The sequence below is a fragment of the Athene noctua genome, chromosome 1 (genome assembly GCF_965140245.1).
Source record: "Athene noctua chromosome 1, bAthNoc1.hap1.1, whole genome shotgun sequence".
Classification (NCBI taxonomy): domain Eukaryota; kingdom Metazoa; phylum Chordata; class Aves; order Strigiformes; family Strigidae; genus Athene; species Athene noctua.
This window is the reverse complement of record NC_134037.1, coordinates 210,045,248-210,061,763: the sequence shown is the minus strand read 5'-3', so window position 1 is coordinate 210,061,763 and position 16,516 is coordinate 210,045,248. Positions and strand designations below refer to the sequence as shown.

At 41.0% G+C, this 16,516-nt stretch overlaps 1 protein-coding gene across 1 annotated transcript in view; it reads left to right on the top strand.

Annotated features, from left to right (window-relative positions):
• GPC5 (glypican 5) overlaps positions 1-16,516 on the top strand; it is a 725,946-nt gene that overhangs the window by 120,862 nt on the left and 588,568 nt on the right. The gene's annotated exons all lie outside the window — the stretch shown is intronic.

Below are 16,516 nucleotides of genomic sequence, written 5' to 3'. Positions count from 1 at the left end.
ATTTGTGTAAATGAGATTGATAAATCTCAGCAATAATATTTGCTTGCAGATTGGAAACTTTTTGTACAACATACTGAGAACAGTTCTCAGGAGCACAGAAAAATGTTTTTCATGAACATAAGAAAATTGTTTAATTACTTCATTGTTCTCTTATGTGCACATAATGGTAAATTTAAACAGTCGTTCTAGATACTGGTGGCCTGTCAAAGTACCTACGACTTTGCATATATTATTTGCATAATTTTGTAGGTTTCAGAGAAAGTGGCACAGTTCCTTTGTAGCATGAACTAAGTCCTTCCTTACATATACCTAAGAGGAAAAAGCAAGTTATGCGAGAGTTATGTTTGCTGTGAATGCATGAAGTGGGAAATTTTAAGATACTGTTAGGGAAAATGCATTGTTAATTAGCTACACATTAGAAAGAAAGCTAGTATATCTGTAACTTTATGAAGGTTATGTAAGCAGCAAAATTTGAATTATTCCTATGTTATATTTAATCCACAAAACATTTTATAATTTTATTTTTCTCTGTATTTATTCATGCAGACTTCACTGACAGTGATATATTCTGCACTTAATGCTGGATTTGGTATCTTGATCTGGGGAGATATGCCTTCTTTTAACAGTATACACAGGTCTAAATAGTGTCTGGGTGTCACTGTGATGTGGCATCAGCTGAGGTGCAGTAATACTTCTAGGACTGCCACAGCCTGCCTCTTTACTTGACTAACTGAAGTTGCAGCATCTTCTAAGCAGCTGATATGACCTCTCACAATAAACAACTTGACCTGATACAATAAATAGAGGATACTTCATTTCTTACTAAGGCCCACAGTCTACTAAAATAGGTTCTTCATCCTCTTTGTAGTCAGTAACAGGGAAATTGCCCATTTCTATGAATTTCCCATTTTATCTGCTTTATACCAGCCACCTACATTAGCCAGAATCTCCTGCTGCTGAACTTCTTGAGAATGACAGATTTTATTTTTTTTTTTTAAAAAGGTTTTTCACTAATGACAGTTGGGCTCAAAAGTGGCTCACTCCTTTCTGTCTTAATTCCTATTATGTTTCAGAGCTACAGTTGCCTTTTAGGGATATTCCCTGTTCCTCAGATTTTTGGGGGATCTTTTTTGGCTACAATTTTCAGGAACAAGCTAGGATAAGAAAGCAAAGACTCAGGGGAAGGAGTTTTATTTCATGTTTCATCGAGGGTCATTTAGTTTGAGAAGTTTTAGGCTTGGATCTTCAATGGTGAACCTCCATTGGCCAAGATTTAAAAGTCTCTCAACACAGTCATATTTTTAAAATGAAAGGTTTTACTCTCCAGAATAATATATTTCACTCAATTTGAATAAAAAATATAAATGGGTGAAGAGCCCTCCACCCAGTCTTTTGGCTTAATGAATATTTCATATTGATCCAAAATAAAATGCTTTGATATTCCTGAAAAATCAGTGCCTTCCATCTGCCCTCCCCTCATATGATGTAAGGAACACTAAAATGTCTTATTCAATGATATTTTGTGCTAAAGTGTTTGTTTGAAGATCAAGTGTTTACTTTTGTAAAGATCTGCTCATACAGAATGGCACCCAAACTTTAAAAACGAAATATTTAATTTTTCACTCAATCTGCATCTGACCTATGCATTTAGATGTATCTTTCATTTAATCTCTATAATTCTTTCTCTCCTTAATCTATAGTTTGACTATAAGACTATGATGCATTGACCCCTTGAAACATGGTGATCTAGTCAGTCAGTTCTGATTTGCTGAGTACGGCTTGAGAATATTTCATTATTTGCCTGTACGTTAGGTATCACCTAATACTGACATGTAATAAATACAGTCTTTCAGCTTTAAGAGGCAGAGGACATGAATTCTGTTGAAATTGGCTCATTAATATTTATTTATTTTATCTTTATAGTGACTCATGAACTGTTTCAAATTTTGATAAGCAATTAATGCATCAGTAATTCTAACAGACACAGAAAAGATGATTATGAGCCAGCAAATAATGGCTCGTTTAGGCACACAGTAGTCTCTGCAGTTTTAAAAGTAATTTTCATCACAGTAAGTACTTTTATGAGTTTTAAAGGAGAAGACAGAGAAAAAAATCTTTAAGTGTTTGGAGGTATGATATACACATATAGAAATATCATTATGAGAATCAACCGAGTATCCTTCTTAGTGATACATGTATTTGTACAGCTCTGTCTAATCGTGTATATTTGGGTAAATAACTATATGTAAAGGATTTTTTTCTAACATATTGCATGGATATATTCAAATATAATGTATATTCATACTTAAAGCTCTTCGTAGTGTGGAAAGACAACTCGTGCCTATATAACATGGCATCCTTTTACAGAACTTTCTTCTGGTATTTACAACTTGTTCCCTTTTCTGTTTGGGTCAGCAAAGCAGTGCCACTCTGCAGCTGGAATTTCTTTCCCTTTGTTCTTCCTGTTTCAAATTCACACCTTTAATTCCTGCCTCCCACAGCTCTGTTGACTGACCATTAAGTGCAGCACCTGTTCAGCATCTCTCTACCTGGACATTATTCTGCACTATTCTGCAGAATCTAGTGGAAATGTGTGGGTTGTGGAACTATTCACATATATATTTCACATATTTATACAGAGAGATATATTTATTACAGTTCTGTTCTGTGTTCCTGAAGTCTATATATGTCCATATATGTACTGTTTATGCTCAGTGCATAGTGGACCCTATGTTTTTTAGCTGGTAGGAGTTGGAACAGAATTTTTTTAGCAGACTTCTGTGTGTATGCTTATGCAGATATAATGTAATAGAGGTTTAAGAGAGCTGCCTGATACAAAATAAGAACAGTATTCATTATGAAGATAATCTGAGAAAGATTCTTAAGCATTGGATCACAGGCAAAAATGCTTATTGCTTCAGAGGACCTTGTAGATTCATCCTGTGTTTGTCTTTGTGCTCAGCTTGAGTTGTCGTGTGCCGGTCTCTGAGCTTGAGTATTGCTCGGGAAATCCCTACTGAGGGCAACTGTGCAGGCTAATGAATGCACAAGCACTTTTTAACACATTTAAGCCTTATTTAAGGAAAAACAAACAAACAAAACCCCCATGGAAACTTGTTTACAAGTTTTAAAGAATTGTTTCGTGTTACCTCCATTCTGTTATGCTACCCACTGTCATCATTACAACAGAAGGACAAAGAGAGATTTTAGACAGATTTTACAGTTTTGTGTGGATGGAGTGTACTGTCCCCAGCATAAGAGTGTGTTTTCATTCCCTTTATGTACAGGTTAATGGCACAGCCCCATGCCATGGAAGGGTTCACTGTGGCAGCTTAAGCTACTCTCACCCTGGGTTTCCCAAGTCCTTCTGTGGCACCATCCTCAGCTGTTTGTTTCCACCGCTTTCCCTGTGTGCATGCTGCTTTGGCAGCTGAAAGTGTAGCTGGTTGAGGGAGCTGTCTGTAAGAGAGAGTCTCTCTTAGCCACGGTCTTGTTTTGGTGTGTGAAGACTTGGGCTGTCATGTGTTGGGTAACACAGCAGCTGAGAGGTCCATCGGAGTGGAACAAACAGAGGACATGAGAGGAGGTGGAATGGGTCTGAGGTAAGAGCTGAAGGAAGAGGGGAAAGGAACAGGAGAGAAGAGAAAGAGAAAAGTCACAAGGCTTTATAATTAAATCTTTCCTCAAAACTTTACATTGAACTATTGTTCTTGATTCCCAAAAGATCATTGGTGTTTGGGATTAATACAGAATCACAGAATTGTCTAGGTTGGAAAGGACCTTGAAGATCATCGGTCCAACCATTAACCTAACACTGACAGTTCCCAACTACACCATATCCCTCAGCGCTATGTCGACCCGACGCTTGAACACCTCCAGGGATGGGGACTCCACCACCTCCCTGGGCAGCCCATTCCAACACCTAACAACCCGTTCTGTAAAGAAATACTTCCTAATATCCAGTCTAAACCTTCCCTGGTGCAATTTGAGGCCATTCCCTCTTGTCCTATCACTTACTACTTGTTTAAAGAGACTCATCCCCAGCTCTCTGCAACCTCCTTTCAGGGAGCTGTAGAGGACGATGAGGTCTCCCCTCAGCCTCCTCTTCTCCAGACTAAACACCCCCAGTTCCCTCAGCCGCTCCCCGTACGACCTGTGCTCCAGACCCTGCACCAGCTTCGTTGCCCTTCTCTGGACACGCTCGAGTCATTCAATGTCCTTTTTGTAGTGAGGGGCCCAAAAGTGAACACAGGAATCGAGGTGCGGCCTCACCAGTGCCGAGGACAGGGGTCAGATCCCTTCCCTGTCCCTGCTGGCCACGCTATTGCTGACACAAGCCAGGATGCCATTGGCCTTCTTGGCCCCCTGGGCACACTGCTGGCTTCTGTTCAGCCATCTGTCAATCAACCCCCCCAAGGCCCTCTCTGACTGGCAGCTCTCCAGCCACTCCTCCCCAAGCCTGTAGCACTGCTGGGGGTTGTTGTGGCCCAAGGGCAGCCCCCGGCATTTGGCCTTATGGAAACTCCTCCAGTTGGGCTCAGCCCATGGCTCCAGCCTGTCCAGGTCTCTCTGCAGAGCCTCCCTACCCTCGAGCACATCAACACTCCCACCCACCTTGGTGTCATCTGCAAACTGACTGAGGGTGCACTCGATCCCCTCGTCTAGATCATCAATAAAGATGTTAATCAGGAGTGGCCCCAACACCGAGCCCTGGGGGACACCACTCGTGACCAGCCACCAACTGGATTTAACTCCGTTCACCACAACTCTTTGGGCCCGGCCATCCAACCTGTTTTTTTACCCAGCAAAGCGTGTGCCCATCCAAGCCTCGAGCAGCCAGTTTCACCAGGAGAATGCTGTGGGAAACGGTGTCAAAGGCCTTACTGAAGTCAAGGTAGACAACATCCACAGCCTTTCCCTCATCCAATAAGCAGGTTGCCCTGTCATAGAAGAAGATCAGGTTTGTCAGGCAGGACCTGCCTTTCATAAACCCATGCTGATTGGGCCTGAGCATCTGGTTGTCCCTCATGTGTTGTGTGATGGCACTCAGGATGAGCTGATCCATCAGTTTCCCAGGCACTGAAGTCAAGCTGACAGACCTGTAATTTCTTAGATCATCTTCCGACCATTCTTATATATGGGCATCACTTTGGCCAATTTCCAATCTTTCGGGACCTCCCTGGTCAGCCAGGACTGCTGGTAAATGATGGAAAGCGGCTTGGCGAGCACCCCAGCCAGCTCCTTAAGCACCCTCGGGTGTATCCCATCCGGTCCCATAGACTTGTGTGTGTCTGTGTGATGCAGCAGGTCACTGACTGTCTCTTCCTCGATTGCAGGGGGAGTTGTTCTCCCAGTCTCTGTCTTCTGGCTGAGGAGGCTGGATTCCCTCAGTACAACTAGTCTTGTTATTGAAGACTGAGGCAAAGAAGGCACTAAGTATCTCAGCCTTCTCCTCATCACTTGTTACCATGTTTCCTCCTGCGTCTAGCAGGGGAAAGAGACTCTCCCTAGTCTTTTTTTTGCTACTGACATACTTACAGAAACGTTTCTTGTTGTCCTTGATTGCTGAAGCCAGATTAATTTCCAGCCGGGCTTTAGACCTCCTGATTTCTGTCCTGCATAGCCTCACAGCCTCTTTGTAATCACTGTGAGTGGCTAGCCCCTTCTTCCCAAGGCTGTAAACTCTCCTTTTCTCCCTGAGTTCCAGCCAAAGATCACTGTTCAGCCAGGGTGGTCTTCTCTGGTGTCGGCTTCTCTTACAGCACCTGGGGACCGCCTGCTCCTGATCCTTTAACTCTTCCTTCTCAAAGAGCGCCCAGCCTTCCTGAGCCCCTATACCTTTCAGGATCGTCTCCCAAGGGATCCTTTCAAGCAGGTGCCTAAACAAGACAAAGTCAGCCCTTTTGAAGTCCAGGATGTTAGTTCTGCTTAGCCCTGTCCTGGCCAAATACTGAATAAAAGAGATGAAAAGGAATATTGAGAAATTGTTCTTTGTGTATTCTGGGCACCGATGATTTGGGGATCAGGAGGAAAATGAAGTATGCGACCACGGTAGTAAAAGCTATATAATTTAATATAAAAATATGGGAATCAGAAACGCAACAGAAAAAAATAAAATCACACAGACAAATTATGACGTTTCCTACTTTTGAAAGTGAGGAATTTGTGCATTAGGTTTGGTAAAATTCTTGTATGTATTTTTATACGTAATGTAAGCGTACAAAGATTTGGAATGGGATTTTCAAAAGCACTGTATCTTTACTGTGTTCTAACCAATGTGGACTTTGATCAGATCAGTTTTCTAAACAGTTGGAGATAATGAAAATGCAAACTTACTGAAGTTCTCAAGTTCTTCTTTCACTGATCTTAGCCTAATCCTTAAAGAATATTTGAGTTACGTGTCTTCTAAAGAATATGCATAATTATATTGTATTAAAAGAGCTTTTTGTCTTGCTCTTTTTGAAATCTGTCATTAATACTGGGAAAAATATTTCTTGTGTCATAGAATGCTATCAGGAACTAGAATTTAATAAACTGTATTAGAGCTTTATTTTCTTACTGTTTATTTTTGCCTGAAATAGCTGTAAACACTTAAACAGTCAGAACTGCTATAATATACTGATGTTTTATGTTTAATATTCTCATGAAAAGACATATTCACAAACATTATAAATAGAATCTTTGTGGGGTTTCTTTTATTCCTCCTACAATCTGTTTTATATTGCTGCTTTTTATTGGAGTCTTTCTAGCGAAAAGTCACACAGCCTTATTCCTTCCATGCCATTCCAGAAAATGAAGTGTTGTAGAAGTGCGCTAAACCAATTAATTTTTTGTATTTAAAAAAGGAGTGGAGAGGTGATGAAAATAATCTTTTGATAAGCCCAGATACATAAAAAACTACATACACCTACAAGCTGTAGTATGATTTCAGGTTTTATTTTTGGGACGGAGTAAGCTTGATTGTCAATAAATGACCAGAGTAACAGCATTTCTAATTGTGGGAAGTGCTGCGCCTGGATATTTTGTTACTTTCATAGCTTTACAGGTTAAGGCACTTAAAAGAGATGCAAGAGATGAGCATTCTTTGAAGTAGCTATCCTGTGAACTCACTTCCTCAGTATCTAAAATCTATTTACTTACATGATTATATGCCTATAAATACAACAGTTTTATGCCTACTGCTTCATAGCTACTGCATTTTGATTTGCTCAGAGTGCATTAGTCAATCATGTGAAGTAAGTTCACAAACTATTTGAAATGATATTCAAATACAATTAATTTTGTTACTCTATTTTAAAGGAATTTTAATCTTAGAAAATGCTTTTTCTAAACCTTTTATATAAATCAGGTCATGAAAGAGATTTGAAATTCATAACTTTTTAAAATAAAGTTGTAGCTATCACAAAGAGTTGTAGTCATCACACCTGAAATGGACTTCTATCTCTATTCTATATTCATATAAAAATACACAGTGCAATGTTAACCAAAAATGGATATTGATTTGATAACAATCAGAGATATAATTACAGTATTTTTCTGTAATTGAAATATTAGGCTGTACTTCCAGGCATTATTTATGATGTTCACCCCTGATTTTGCTTGAAAAACTTAGGAGTTATCCATCTAATAAAAATTCAAGAAGACAGAAGAATGGAAGAAAAAACTAAGCATTTTCATTAAAACTGAAAATTCAGGAAAATAGGGTAATGGAGGAAAATATGAAACATTTCCCCTAAAACAATTCAGTCTGTCTAAACAACATCATATGAGTGTGCTAATATTTATTTCCATATGTTTCAGTGCACCTAGCAGTATGTACACAGAAGGAGCAGTATGTACATGGAAGGGACATACATTCATTATCAAATTTAGTGACTATTTTGCCACTAGCTTAACTTATTTTGCCTCATTAGTGGAAGAACCTTTCATCATTCTTTGATTCTGAGGTCTATGAATTTGGCGTACCCTTTAGCAAAATGGGTAAGGGCTTTAACCTTAATTTTGCTCCTTTGGATTTTGTTTTCTTGCCTAATAGTCTTAGTCATTATTCAAATGACTCCTACTTTTGGATTTTGAAACTTTTAGAAAGAAATAATGTACGTTTACTTTTGCCACCTTAATTTTCTCAAAGCTTTAACGTCAAATGAATGAAAAAATATGCCATTTTGAAGTGATGCATTCAAGGTTTTATTATTTTTAAAATAAATATTAAACCAATATTTTACAAATGGAGAGGCTCAGACTTGATATTAGGAAACATTTCTTTACTGAGGGGGTGGTCAAACATTAGAACAGGATTTCTAGAGAGGCAGTTGACACAAGCCTGTGTTTAAGAGGCATTTGGACAGTGCCCTTAATAACATGCGTTAATTGTTGTTCAGCCCTGAATTGGTCAGGCAGTATGACTAGATAATTGTTTGAAGTCCCTTCCAACTGAAGTAGTCTGATTCTATTCTATTCTATTCTATTCTATTCTATTCTATTCTATTCTATTCTATTCCGTTCATTTTTATGAAATGGCATAGACAGAAAATCAAAACCCTGGTTAAAAAGAAACAGAAGTTCTACACATTAGAAGAATTAATTATGTGAAAACATGATTTCTCAGCCTAATTTACTGTATATACTAGAGTAAAACTGGCAATTGTTATAGAACTTCCTAATCACTTATTATTTTACAAATTAAGCAGGTTGCACAGCATTGTATAATTTATGACTGCTTTGGTTTATTATCCATATTGTTTATATTTAAGCTGCACAGTAAATTTCTCTACTGCAATCATAGGTATACTTTATCTGATTAGAAATAGGTAAATTTAGACAAATATCTAGCTGGCTTTTCCAAATAGCTGACTGCATTTGTCTGTGATTCATCTGCTGTTGCTTATACAGCTTTTTCTATCATTTGCACAATGCAGAGACATGCAGATGGCATAATTCTGAGGGAGTTCTCCAGTGCTGCAGCAAAAGAAAAGCTACTTGAGGGCAGGGTCAATTTACTGTTACTCAAATCCCAGACTTCCCTCTCTTCCGTGCCTCTACACATGCTCCAGCTCTTTGTCATGACTGCTATGATTACCTTGGAGGATGAATCACTCTCCCTTCATAAGAGAGCCCTGTTTAACAATAAGGCTCAAGGTGTACTCAGCATGGGCAGACAAGAGAAGTATTGTCAGTGCTGCAGGCAGAGTTTTGTGCCTTAGGATGGTCCCAGTACAGAGAGCTGTCCTAGCTCCAGTCGCTACTCCCAAACTTTGGTCCTGTTGCCACTAGCAGTCAGGAAAGCAGCAGAGAGACAGGATGAATAACAGTGCCCTTACTTTTGGCATCAAACAGCCAAACCGCTCTGTGTATACATAAGTATGTGTGTATGCCCTTGTAGAGTGTATGGTGGATTGCTGGCTTGCAGTTTCTCACTGGGAAAGAAAAGGAGGATTACCTCTGAAATAAGAGGCAGAGAGACTGGGAGAAAGGGAGTGTGAGTAAGGGTGAGGGAAGTGGATTGGGGTCCTGGATAAGATATGCAGGTCCCCCACACTCCATCAACCCTCTTTCCAGGCTTAGGTTACAACAGCGACACAGGAGCCAGGGCACGGCCAGGCTTCATTGTCAGCATTCCTTATGCATTTCTTATGAAGAATGCGGTGTGCGTTGCAGATGGGATAATTTGTAGCTGTTTTTAAGCACCTCATTGACATCAACCAGGGAGAATCCCTCCTTAGCAAGAAGTGTCTGTCACCATAGGGGAGGGCAGGAAGGCTGGGTAGTTGGTAACAGGAGGTCAGCAGAGTACCCAGCACCAGCATCCCACTGCCAGGCCAGAGCATGCTGCTGCCATGGGGCATGATGTAGACACTGATGATTTTCAAAGAGACTTCGCTGAGGACAGACTGCAGTCTCCACGGGCAGAGACAACATGTGATCTGAAAGATACAGTAGCTGAGATGTGTTTCTTCTTCTTTAGCTATTCCTCTCATTCTTGAGATATGTGATACAAACTACTTCTTCACATGGCTTTTGTCATGTCTTTCTACCTGTGCTGTTTCCTTTAAAAACAGACACCTTCTGGGGTTTTTTTGTGCCTTGTTCCTATGGCAAAGTGTGTGGCACTGTTCTCTTGTCATCCAGCACATCAGGTCTTGAGTAGCATTGTGCTGCTGCTGCTAGGGCTCTGCCACAGGATCTGTTAGGACTGCAAGGGACAAATATCCTTGTTGAGCCTGTCACTGTTCACCCTTTCTTATTCATTCCGCCTGGGCTGTTTTCACCTTCTTCCTCTAGGTGTAATACTTCTTCTTGCTGGAAACTAGTGTGCAGAATGCTGTAACCACTGAAGATGTCATTGACACTTACCAGAATATTTTTCAGGGCACTGCCAGACAGATGCAGCCAGTGTGTTTTCAGGATGTCAATAGCCTTAATTTTTATGGTGATGAGGGGGCAAGGTCATCTTTTTATTTTTCCTTGGGTAAAGAGGGTGAAAAGTCTCATCTGGAGAGAATAGATGGAGTCTCCTATGGGAAGGCTTTGTTCAAAACAAGGGGAAAACGGGAGAGGACTGTGGATAGTGGACACTTGATCCTTCTGACAGTAGTCAAGGTAAGGGTACTGCCTGTCAATCTTTTCTTGCTTCAGATGTTGATTTGGAAGGGACACACAGCATGGGGGAATTCTAACCACCCTGGTATCTGCTGGAAGGACAACACATCAGTAAACAAGCAACCTAGGAGATTTCTGTGGTGCATTGGCAACAACTTCCTGGCATAAGTGCTAACAAGGAAGGGTGCTCTGCTGGACTTGATACTTGCAAATGAGGAAGACTGTGTCAGGAATGTGAAAGTCAGGAGCAGCCTTGAGGAGAAAGCAGTGCAAAAATGAGGAGGACTACAGCCATGGATTTCATGAGACCAGATTTCACCCTCCTCAAAGATGTGCTTGGAAGAATCCCATGGGGTATGGCCATGGAGAGTAGAGGGATACACCAAACGGTTGTGCCATTCAGAGGGACCTTGGCAGGCAGAACAATTGGCCTGAAGGGAGACTTAGGAAGTTTAACAGAGGGAAATGAAAAATCCTGCACCTGGGGAGGAATAACTCCATGCACCAGTACATGCTGGGGGCTGACTGACTGCAAAGCAGCTTTGAAAGAAAGGACTTGGGGGTCCTGGTGGACAGCAAGCTGAACATGAGAAATGCACCTGCACAGCAAAGAAGGCCAACAGTCTCATGGGCTACATTAGGCAGAGTGTCCAGCAGTTTGAGGGAGGTGATCCTTTCCTTCTGCTCAGCACTGATGAAGCCACATCTGGAATTCTGTGTCCAGTTCTGGTCTCCCCAGTATGAGAAAGAGATGGACTAACTGAAATGAGTCTAGCCACAAAGATGATTATGGGACTGGAGTATCTTTCATATAAGGAGAGCCTGAGAGAGCGGGGACTGTTCAGCCTGGAGAAGAGACTCAGGTGGAAGCTCATGAGTGTGTGTAGAGATCTGATATGAGCCATGGAAGAGGAAGGAGCCAAACTCTTTTCAGTGGTGCCCACTGACAGGACAAGAGAGATTGTGGAGTTTCCATTCTTGGAAATATTCAAAACCCCACTAGACATGAACCTGGACAACCAACTGTAGCTGACCCTGCTTGAATAGGGATGTTGGGCTATATGACCCTAGGAAGTCCTCCCAACCTGAACAATTCTGTGATTCTGTGAAATGCCTTAGAAGGTGGGTACATCAGGGGAATATTCTTACCGAGGAGCCAGACATCTTTGAGTCAGTAGCTGTGAAGGGATAGGAACCACATATGGGCATCGTGAACAAGGCAGGAACCTATCATGTTTGTGGTGTTATTCTCATGCAGAATGTGGGCACTGACTTTATCTCATGGCTTATGAACATTGCCATGCAAGGTATGCACTACCACAATATGCTGTTAAAACTGAGTCTACACAAGACAGTACACATTTTCTAGTTCACAGATCTTTGGTCAAAGGAGAAGTATATGAATTACTCCTTATACAATTTCCAAGTCTGGATTAAATTCCCCAGGACAGAATGATAAAAATAGAGGCTTTGTGATAGCCCAGAGGTTTTCAAAGGAGTTGGTTGCAAAGCTATATACCTCAAGAGAAGTGGAGGTATGGATGATAAACTGTGGAGGGAAAATAAGCCTTGGTTTAGAGATACAACCTAAATTGATGTTGTGGGAAAACTAATTATATTGTTCCTATCACCAAACTGTCTGACTGGACTCAGCCTTGTACTCCTTTAATTTTCACCAAGTGTGTATTCCCATTACCAATTTGTAAAAGACAAAGCCCAAGTGAGCAACATGCCATACAGTTTAAAAAAGTAAAAAATTAAATACGTAATTTTCAGCAAAGCAGACTTTGGAATAAAATTGTGGAGTTCTGCCTGAAGCTTTTGGCATATGTCTCTGCTGTAATTACTTTGCTGAATTTAAATTACTTGATAAATTGATGAATTTAAATTACTTCACAAGATCAATATAAACTGATTTGTGGAAACTGCTGAACAGTAATTGGATTTAAAGTCCTCATCTTATACATGTCTATATTCTAGTGTCATTGTGTTCTAAAGGAAGTTTTGATACCTAACCTAACACACAGTTGAATGCTATCACCTTCCATTTCTCTTCATTCACAGATATGCATCCAGCTGTAACTGTGAAAAACTGTGGTCCTTGTATAATAAAGTATGGCATATTTTTATACATCAGTCATTTTTTAATGTAGCATGAAGTGTACTGCAGTCATGACCTCCATCTAATTCAGATTCCTCTAGTGTTGTATTTCACTTCCACATTGTTTCAAAGTGGAAAAGCTCCTTGCTGCTGTCAAAAGGTTTTCTTCTGAGGCTAAACTGGGCTTTGTTCATCAGAAAAGAAAATGTAGAACTTTGAAAACAAAGTGAAAATCAACAAAGCAAGTTTTTATGTCTTGTAACTAATAAAAAGTTGCTTTCATTAAATAGTAGGCTTTCTTCCTACTTAAATATACCTCGTGATTTTACAGCTCTTCCCATCTTTTCTGGTTTGATCCATCCTGGTTATATATTTCAGTAGCTTGCAGTTACTGAGATCTGAAGTATTACCCTTATTTCTGTACTCCTGTTCTCTATACCACACACTATAAACTACCACTATAAATGCCCATGCTGTTTTACAGATTTGTAACGAAAAATGGTTTTTTTCAGATAACAACAAAATCTCAGCTACAATATTCAACATAAAAATACTGGTAATCACATCCCAGAGCATCTCTTGTATGTTGGAATCCCTGTTGCAAGCTCTGTGTTGCAGAATTCTGCTCAAATTTGGTGTCCTTTTCCAGTGAAATTGGTCTACTTGCTTCTAATGTGTAGAAAAAGGGCTTCAAGTCCGGCACAAAATATTAGCAGAGGCAATAATACATCCATAGTTATGCACACATTTTGGAAAAATGTATGTTAGTATATGATCTGCTCCTTTCATTTATCAGAGGGCATTACTCCTCAAGTGCAAATTTGAAAGAAAAAATGATACACATTGCTGTATATACACTTGCTAATATTCTGTTAGTATTTTTATTTTAAGGCTTAAGATACACTAGCAGATGTGTAGCAAGCACGGGAAGCTCTCATTTTTGTTAAGAACTTGTTAAATTTAAGAGCAGAACATGAAGCCATGAAACCCTGTCTGTCTAAATAAAGTCAGTTGCTACATTCCTCAACTTCTCGGCATTTGAGGATATGGTAGCACAGCTTTTGGTACCTGTTTCAAGATAACATCATTTCCAATTCCTTTTCTTTCAGCCAGTTTTCCTTTCATTTATGGAAATGAGCGAGGACGTATTTCTCACCTTCGGTGCGAAGAAGTTCAAATCCAGTGTCAAGTTCATGTCTCACACTTGTCTGAGAAGTGCTTTTTTTCAGTTAATTTGCCACATTGCTCAGGTTCCTCCCCTGCAGCTCCTGCAGTGGGGTTACTGGTACTGGGTGCAGGTGCCCCGGCCCTGGCGCAGGAGCTGCAGGGCGGCCTCTGTGGGAGAGGCCGCGGCTGCCCCGGGCCGGCAGCTGGGCCCCTCAGCCGAGGTGGTGGCGCCTCAGGGCGTGTGTTTAAGAAAGGGCAAAAATGATGCATGGCAGTGAGGAGTGAGAGAAAGAGTCCCGCAGACACTAAGGCCAGAGAAGAAGGAGGAGGAGGAGGAGGTGCTGCAGGCGCCAGAGCAGACATCCCCCCTGCAGCCCGTGGAGAGGACAGTGGTGACACATGTGCCCCTGCAGCCCATGCAGGTGGAGCAGCCACTGCAGCCCCTGGGGAACCCCATGCTGGAGCAGGAGAAAAGGGTAAAGAGGAAGGAGCAGCCAAGTGTGACGGCCTGACCACAACCCCCATTCCCCATCCCCCCTGCAGCACCTGGGGGGCAGAGGGGAGGCAGAGGAGTTGGGAACAAAGGAGTGAAGTTGAGCCTGGGATGAAGAGGGAGGGTAGGGGGAAAGTAGTTTTAGTTTCATCTTTGTTTTTCACCATCCTACTCTATTTTTAACTGGCAATAAATTAAATTAATTAAATTGATTAATTAATTAAATTAATTATCTTGGATCCTATAAACTGCGACCACCAGAGAGACCCTTTGAGCTCTCCTGGATCACAGCGGCCTGTGACCAGCATCTCCCCTGAGCTGGGACGCCTCTCAGGTTTCATCTGCTCCAGACGGAAGGCCAGGGTGAAGTCCCCCTGCTCGAGTCTCAATTATCCCCCATTGAGGAATGCCAAGGCATTGTGAGTATTTGCTCTAAACTCGAGAGGGAAATTTTCTTTGAGCTAGCTCCTATTTCACCTGTTTACTGGGGGGTGTGTGTGTGTGGGTACACATTAAATTAAAGTTGAGACTGTTTTCCCTGTGACAGCAATTGGTGAGTGATCTCCTTGTCTTTATCTCAAGCAATGAGTTTTTTCATCTTATTTTTGCCCCCTGTCCTGTTGAGGAGGGGGAGCTGAGAGAGTGGCTGGGTGGAGGTCTGTCAGTCAGCCAAGGTCAATCCACTGCACTTATCAACATGCACACATGGCTTTGGCAACCAATGCTGAGTAGTGCAGGTTTGCATAAGGTATGTTCAGTATAGACTGCCAAGTAAATAATGTAGGAACATATCATGGCATGCATTATGCATTCCTGTTTAATGTGTTCAGAGCAAATCCACTTCACAATTTGAAATGACTTTGAGTCTTTTGTTCAATCTTTCAGTTTGCTGCACTTCCTTCTTAAGATTGAGATCTGTTTTGTCAGGAAAGCATAGGTTCTTTAATATACCTCCCATTTTTCTTTTTTAACAGAAGGTTAGGCAAAATTTGGGCAAAATGCACGGATCCAGAATGGCCTTCCTCTTTCCATTGACTGCATAGGGACTCAGAGGTCTGAAAAATGTGGAGTAAGCAGTGTGGGCTGCCATCATGTTCTGGTTTTAGGTGACATGCTAGATGTCTAATTTTCCTTTGGCACCATGGCAGGCTTGTCTGAATGTGTCCACTGGGGAGCTGAACTGAAAGTAAGGAAGGCGCTTCAAGAGGCTGAAAATGCTGCAGTCCGGTTCTTCATCTTTGCAGAAAGAGAAGAAAGGAAGCTTTTCACTCCTTCTCCAAAGCCAAGTAAGAGGCAGGAACAAGTGTAAAAGAAGAAGTGAACTGAGAATCCTTTCTGTAGGCTGTGTATGTGTTTTCTTTTCTCTCTGCTCTTCCTTTTTCATTGTGAAGCAGAATAACTATTCACAGAGAGCTACTGAGCTGAGCAGACTTCTGGTGTCTCAGTTGGCCCTTAAATCACTACCAACCCTTTGTACTGGAAGAGAAAAACTTTGTAACAGCAAATTCAGGGATTTTGAAGCAAATGAGTTTTTCAGACTATTTTGGTCCCTGAAATGATATGAACATGTATAAGTAAGTGACTGTCCTGTACATCACAAAAGATCTTCAAAGGAAACTGGCTTGTCCAGATTCAAATAAGAGGGTGAGGAGACACTAAAACACTTACAGATACAGGAAAAAACCCCACTAATCTCATAAGAAAGGGGGAGAAACACAGGTTCTCTGAAATGCTGACTAACTAGATAGTGGGGTTTATCCCTAATTTCTTTTTCAGACATTTTTTGATTCCTTATTATCATGAAGAGGTGACTCTCCAGTTATCTAAATAAAGTCTTTGACAGTGTCTTATGCAAAATGAAATAATGCGTTATGACTGTTACTGTAAGTGTGCATGATTTTATTGACTTATATACTTTTGTTGCAGATCTTACTTACAAAACTGTTTTCCCCTTCACAATTTTGGAACATAAATTGCAGCCTGCCACGAAGTGTAAATACATTGTGCAGGTACACTGATGCAGCCAGCTTGTTTTGCTCCCTCGAATTCTTTATGTATTGTAAGTTGTAATATGTTTTTTGTTTTAAGTGAGTAACGTGACTGATAAAGGCTAGAGCCCCATTTCTGCTTACATTGACAGTCACATTCCTACTGAA